Raw genomic sequence first — 6,015 nt, 5'->3', positions numbered from 1 at the left:
CTTGAATTGCTGGAAAGCCTTCTCACAATCCTCCATCCATACGAAGTCGATGTCTTTTTTTAACATCGAGAATAGGGGTATTTCTTTTAGTATCAATCATACAAGGAATCTTGACAATGTCATGAGTCGCCCATTGAGTTGTTGAACTTCAGTGATTGACATCAGACTCTTCATGTTGAGGATCCCACATATTTTTCTTGGTTTGATTCTATTCCTCTCTATGTTAGCATGAACCCGAGAATTTTTTTTGCTTCCACTGCAAATGCACACTTAATAGGATTTAATCTCATCTTGTGCTTTCTTATGGTGGAGAATACTTTCTTGAGATCGAATGTTAACAAGGAAGCTTGCTTTGTCTTTACCAGCATATCATTTACATATACTTCCATAAGGTTCCCTAAGAGAGGTTGAAAAATCATACTCATCAAATGCTAATAAGTGGCTCATGCATTCGTCAATCCTAAAGGCATAACCACATAACAATATTTTGACTTGGGGGTGATGAAGGATGTCTTCTTCTTATCAGGGCCGTACATCGGGATTCAATTGTATCTCGAGTAAGCATCTATGAAGGTCAGATATTTATATCCAAATGCTGAATCCACTAGAGCATCCATACTCAGGAGGGGGTAAGATCCTTGGGGTATGTTTTATTGAAGTCCGTATAATCTATGCATATTCTCCATTTACCATTTTATTTTTTGACTAAAATGACATTAGCCAACCATATCGGGTACTTGACCTCTCTGATGAACCTGGCTTCTAACAGGGTTTACACTTGTTCCTCGACAACTTGTGCTCGCTCCTCACTTAGCTTCTTTCTTCTTTGTTGGATAGGCATGGATCTTGGAAATACTACCAGTTTGTTAATCATAAGTTCAAGTTTGATACCTAACATATAAGAGGTTTTCCATACAAAAAAATTGGCGTTGTCTCACAGGAGTTAAATGAGTTCCTCTTTCAGCCCTTTCTTCATGTTTTCTTTTATCTGGGTTGTCTTTTCTAGTTGATCCCCGACTTTGACTTCCTTTAGTTTTTCTTCTGGTTTGGTCAAAGTTATTTTTTTTTCTTAGGTCGCCCGAGCTCAAGGATAGTCACTTGTCCTCTGACTTTTGTCCCTGAGATTTAAGCTTTCATTATAACATCTTTGACCTAACGCTTGATCACCCTTTACAATAACCATCCCATTTTAGTTGGAAACTTCATGCACAAATGAGAGGTTGAAACTATAGCAAAAATTTGGTTAAGCGTTGATGAGCGGATAATATATACGCTTTTTGGCATTGTTTTTAGGTAGTTTTTAGTATAATTTAGTTAGTTTTTAGTATATTTTTATTAGTTTTCAAGCAAAATTCACATTTCTGGACTTTACTATGAGTTTGTGTGTTTTTCTGTGATTTCAGGTATTTTCTGGCTGAAATTGAGGGACCTGAGCAAAAATCTGATTCAGAGGCTGAAAAAGGACTGCATATGCTGTTGGATTCTGACCTCCTTGCACTCAAAGTGGATTTTCTGGAGCTATAGAAACCCAATTGGTGCGCTCTCAATTGTGTTGGAAAGTAGACATCCTGAACTTTCCAGAAATACAAATAGTCTATACTTTGCTCGAGTTTTGACGACGCAAACTGGCGTTCAAATGCCAACTTCCTGCCCTATTCTGAAGTTAAATGCCAGAAACAGGTTACAAACCAGAGTTAAACGCCACAAACAGGCTGAAAGCTTCAATGCTCAGCCCAAGCACATACCAAGTGGTCCCCGGAAGTGGATTTCTACATTATCTGCACTTAGTTACTCATTTTCTGTAAACCCTAGTGATTAGTTTAGTATAAAAACTACTTTTAGTAATTTATTTCACATCTTTTGACCATCTTTGGACGTTTAGTTCTTAGACTCTCAGACCATTGTACACGTTTTGGAGGCTGGCCTCACGGCCATGCCTGGACCTTCATCACTTATGTATTTTCAACGGTGGAGTTTCTACACCCCATAGATTAAGGTGTGGAGCTCTGCTGTTCCTCATGAATTAATGCAAAGTACTATTGTTTTTCTATTCAATTCAAGCTTATTCTTATTCCAAGATATTCATTCGCACCCAAGAACATGATGAATGTGATGATTATGTGACACTCATCACCATTCTCACCTATGAACGCATGCCTGACAACCACTTCCGTTCTACATGAAAACAAGCTTGAATGCATATCTCTTAGCCTCCTGGTTCACGATCAGAGTCTTCATGGTATAAGATAGAATCAATTGGCAGCATTCTTGAGATCCAGAAAGTCTAAACCTTGTCTGTGGTATTTCGAGTAGGATCTGGGATGGGATGACTGTGACGAGCTTTAAACTCGCGAGTGTTGGGCATAGTGACAGACGCAAAAGGATCAATGGATCCTATTCCAACATGAGTGAGAACCGACAGATGATTAGCCGTGCGGTGACAACACATTTGGACCATTTTTACTGAAAGGACGGACGGTAGCCATTGACAATGGTGATCCCCCAACATACAGCTTGCCATGGAAAGGAGTATGAATGATTGAATGAAGACAGTAGGAAAGCAGAGATTCAGAAGCAACAAGCATCTTCATACGCTTATCTGAAATTCTCACCAATGAATTATATAAGTATTTCTATCTTATTTTATATTTTATCTATATTTTAATTATTAAAACCTCATAACCATTTGAATCTGCCTGACTGAGATTTACAAGATGACCATAGCTTGCTTCAAGCCGACATTCTCCGTGGGATCGACCCTTACTCACGTAAGTTTATTACTTGGATGACCCAGTGCACTTGCTGGTTAGTTGTGTGGAGTTGTGAAAAAGAGTTGAGATTATGAACATGCCTACCAAATTTTTGGAGCCGTTGAGATCACAATTTCGTGTACCAAGCGTGCTTTATCAGGGCATTATATGTTGTTGGTGTATCAAGAACCACATAATCCACCTTTAAGGTGATACTTCTTGGTCCTTTTCTGAATATGGAATAAAGGCTGATATATCTTATTGGTTGAATTAGGTTTTCTCCTAGTCTGAACAAGGTATCTTGGTAGGCTCTTAGGTCTTTGATTTTTAGACCTAGCTTTTCGAAAGCCAGCTTAAATAGGTTGTTTTCTGAGCTTCCTTGGTCGATCATGGCTCGATGTAGGTTGGTATTTTCTAATACCATGGTGATTATAATCGGGTTGTCATGTCCTGGTATAACTCCCTCTGCATCTTCCCTGGTGAAGACAATCTCGAGAATGTCAAATTCCTGGTATAACTCTCTTTGCATCTTTCTTAGGGAAGACAATCTCAGGAATGTCGAATTCTCGACTTTCTTCTGATATATTCCGTTCAGGTGTCTTTTCTTGGAAGACTTGGAGGTTTTTCCTGCCATAAATCCTCTGGCAATGACATTTATATGTCTCTCTGGGGTCTTTTCCCTTTCTTCACTCCTGTCTTTGTCTCAAGAGCTTCTTTCATCTCTCGCATCCCACCTCCTCCTCTGATTTGACCTAGAGAAAGTGATATATTTATCCAATCGACCATCATGTAATAACTTTTCTATCCCGTTTTTGAGATCATAACAGTCGTTAGTGTGACGATCATAGATGTGGTTATTCTCGCAGTATTCTGTCTTGCTTTCCCCTTTCTTACCTTTGATGGGCCAAGATAGTGGTAGCTTCTCCACATTGTAGATATCCATGTAGACTTCCACCAATGAAACACTAAGAGGAGTGTAAGAGTGATACATTTTTCTACCAGAAGATTCCTCTTCTCATTTCCTTTTATGTTTCTCCTTGTTGCCCTCACGAGCTTTTTTAATATCCCGACATAGGAGTGATTTTCTGAGCTGTGTAATTTCTTCCATGTTGATTTACTTCTTAGTTTTGATTTGTACATTAGCCATCGAGGTCGGATGTTGTTTGGAGATGGACTGGGAGAATGGTCCATCCCTTAAGCCATTTATCGAACCTATGATGATTGCCTTTGTAGGTAAGTGTTGAACTTCCAAGCAAGCCTTATTTTACCTTTTCATGTAGATTTGTAGTGACTCTCTGATTTCTTGTTTTACTCCAAGTAAATTTGAAGTGTATTTGACTTTATTTTTCTAAATCAAAAAATGGGTAAAAAATCTACAAGCTAGATCATTGAAACACGCGATTGAACTGGAAGGAAACCCATCAAACCACTTAAGGGTTGCTTTGGTAAGGGTGGTCAGAAAAGCTTCACACCGAGTTGCATTAGATGCTCCCCCAAGGTACATCTAACTTCTGATGTTGCTAAAATGATTTCTCAGATCAGTAGTTCCATCATACATAGCCATTTTCGAGAACTTCTTCCCGCAAGATGGCCTCCAAAAATGGGTCCTCTCCACCATAGTAGTAATTAGAATCACCGTATGCCTCCTAACTACTTTTCTACTTTAGCTCCATCTCCATTCTTTTAATCTTCTAGTCAGTCTCCTTTTGCCACTGCATCTCTTTTTTGAGTTGATGCTCGGCATCCTTCTGTCGACCAAATTCGGATTCCAGTTACTCAAGTCGTCCCAAATGATTGTATATCGGTCCCAAAATTTTGAATCCTTTCCCTTTATTGTGGGGAAATATAAATGTTTCAGTTGAGCATGTGGGAGTTTTGAGGTTGTGAGTTATTTTAATGAGGTTGAGGAGAGATTTAGTGAGGTTGGGGAGAGGGTTGTTGATTACTGGTGGAAATAGGGAGGAGGTAAAGGTGGTATGGATGGAGAATGGCGATCCCGGTCGTGGCTTCTGATGTGGGAACCAAAGTATGAGACCATTTTGCTATCGTGTCTGTCAGTGTTAGCCATTAAGACAAGTGACATGGTTCGGTCCTCGATAACAGCGCCAATGTTTCGAGATGTCACCTAAACTAGGGTGAATTTAGGCTTAGATGTGAGGTCCAAATGGATTTTAGTTTGAGTTTCGACTTGAGTGTTGGTACGGTGGTTGGTTCGATGTCCTCACCTAAATGGTTATGGAGAAGTACCTACAGGGGACTCCGATACCTAATTTAGCAGGAGTTTTTAGAAGGCTTCAATGAGATTGAATTGAAAAAAATACCTATATGATAGGTGTATTTATAAAGTAAAAATGTTAGACTTAATTTTTTTTAAGATGATTCCTAAAGATCATGGATGATTACTTCTCTTTTAATGTGAAAAATCTCCCTATGTTCAAGGTGGTTACCACTTAGAAGTGGTTACCAAAGTAGTAGGGAGGAGGAAAGCTTTTAACTTACTCTCTAATTTGGATCAAGTAAGGATTTCGGACCAATCTTGGTAAGTTCAATTTCAAATATAGCCTACATGTTGAACACGAAATAAATTGGACATATAAAATATAAAGCCAAATATGAACACATATTATTTTTTGTATAGTCTAGGTTTTAATAATACTATAATAGTAATATAATAATTGCAATAAATATTTATGCAAACAAATATATTTGGAAATTTGCTAAATATATTTTTGCCTAAAATGACAAGTTTAAACAATGGTTGTTTAAGAATGGAGATTTTATATTCAAGAGATATTAATAAAAATTGGAATACCCCATAAAATAACTATCTATTTACCAATTATATCTATTATTTATTATATCATCGTTATATCATTATCATTTACAACAGATTACATTATAGTATCAAAGATGCTCATATGACACATTCTAGTATTAATTTACATACGTTTTTCTTTTTAATTTTTTTTAAAAAAAAATTATGTAATCAATCTTACACAAATTAATATTTAATAATTATTTATGTTGAGATTTGTCAATAATTCTAATATTCTATTTTATATCTTTTTAGTAATTATTATTATGATTCTTTCTCTATATTTTAGTGGATCAATCATTAATAATCAATTATTGTTAATTTAACAATATATTATATTATGATGCAAAGCATTGTAAAGTGGCGTATGTGGTGCCAGTTTGGATACTACTTTCTTCTCAACAATTTTTTAAGAAAATATTATGTAATCAATTATACGTTATTATTATT

This window comes from Arachis ipaensis, chromosome B01 (genome assembly GCF_000816755.2).
Source record: "Arachis ipaensis cultivar K30076 chromosome B01, Araip1.1, whole genome shotgun sequence".
Lineage (NCBI taxonomy): Eukaryota > Viridiplantae > Streptophyta > Magnoliopsida > Fabales > Fabaceae > Arachis > Arachis ipaensis.
This window is presented reverse-complemented; position numbering follows the sequence as displayed.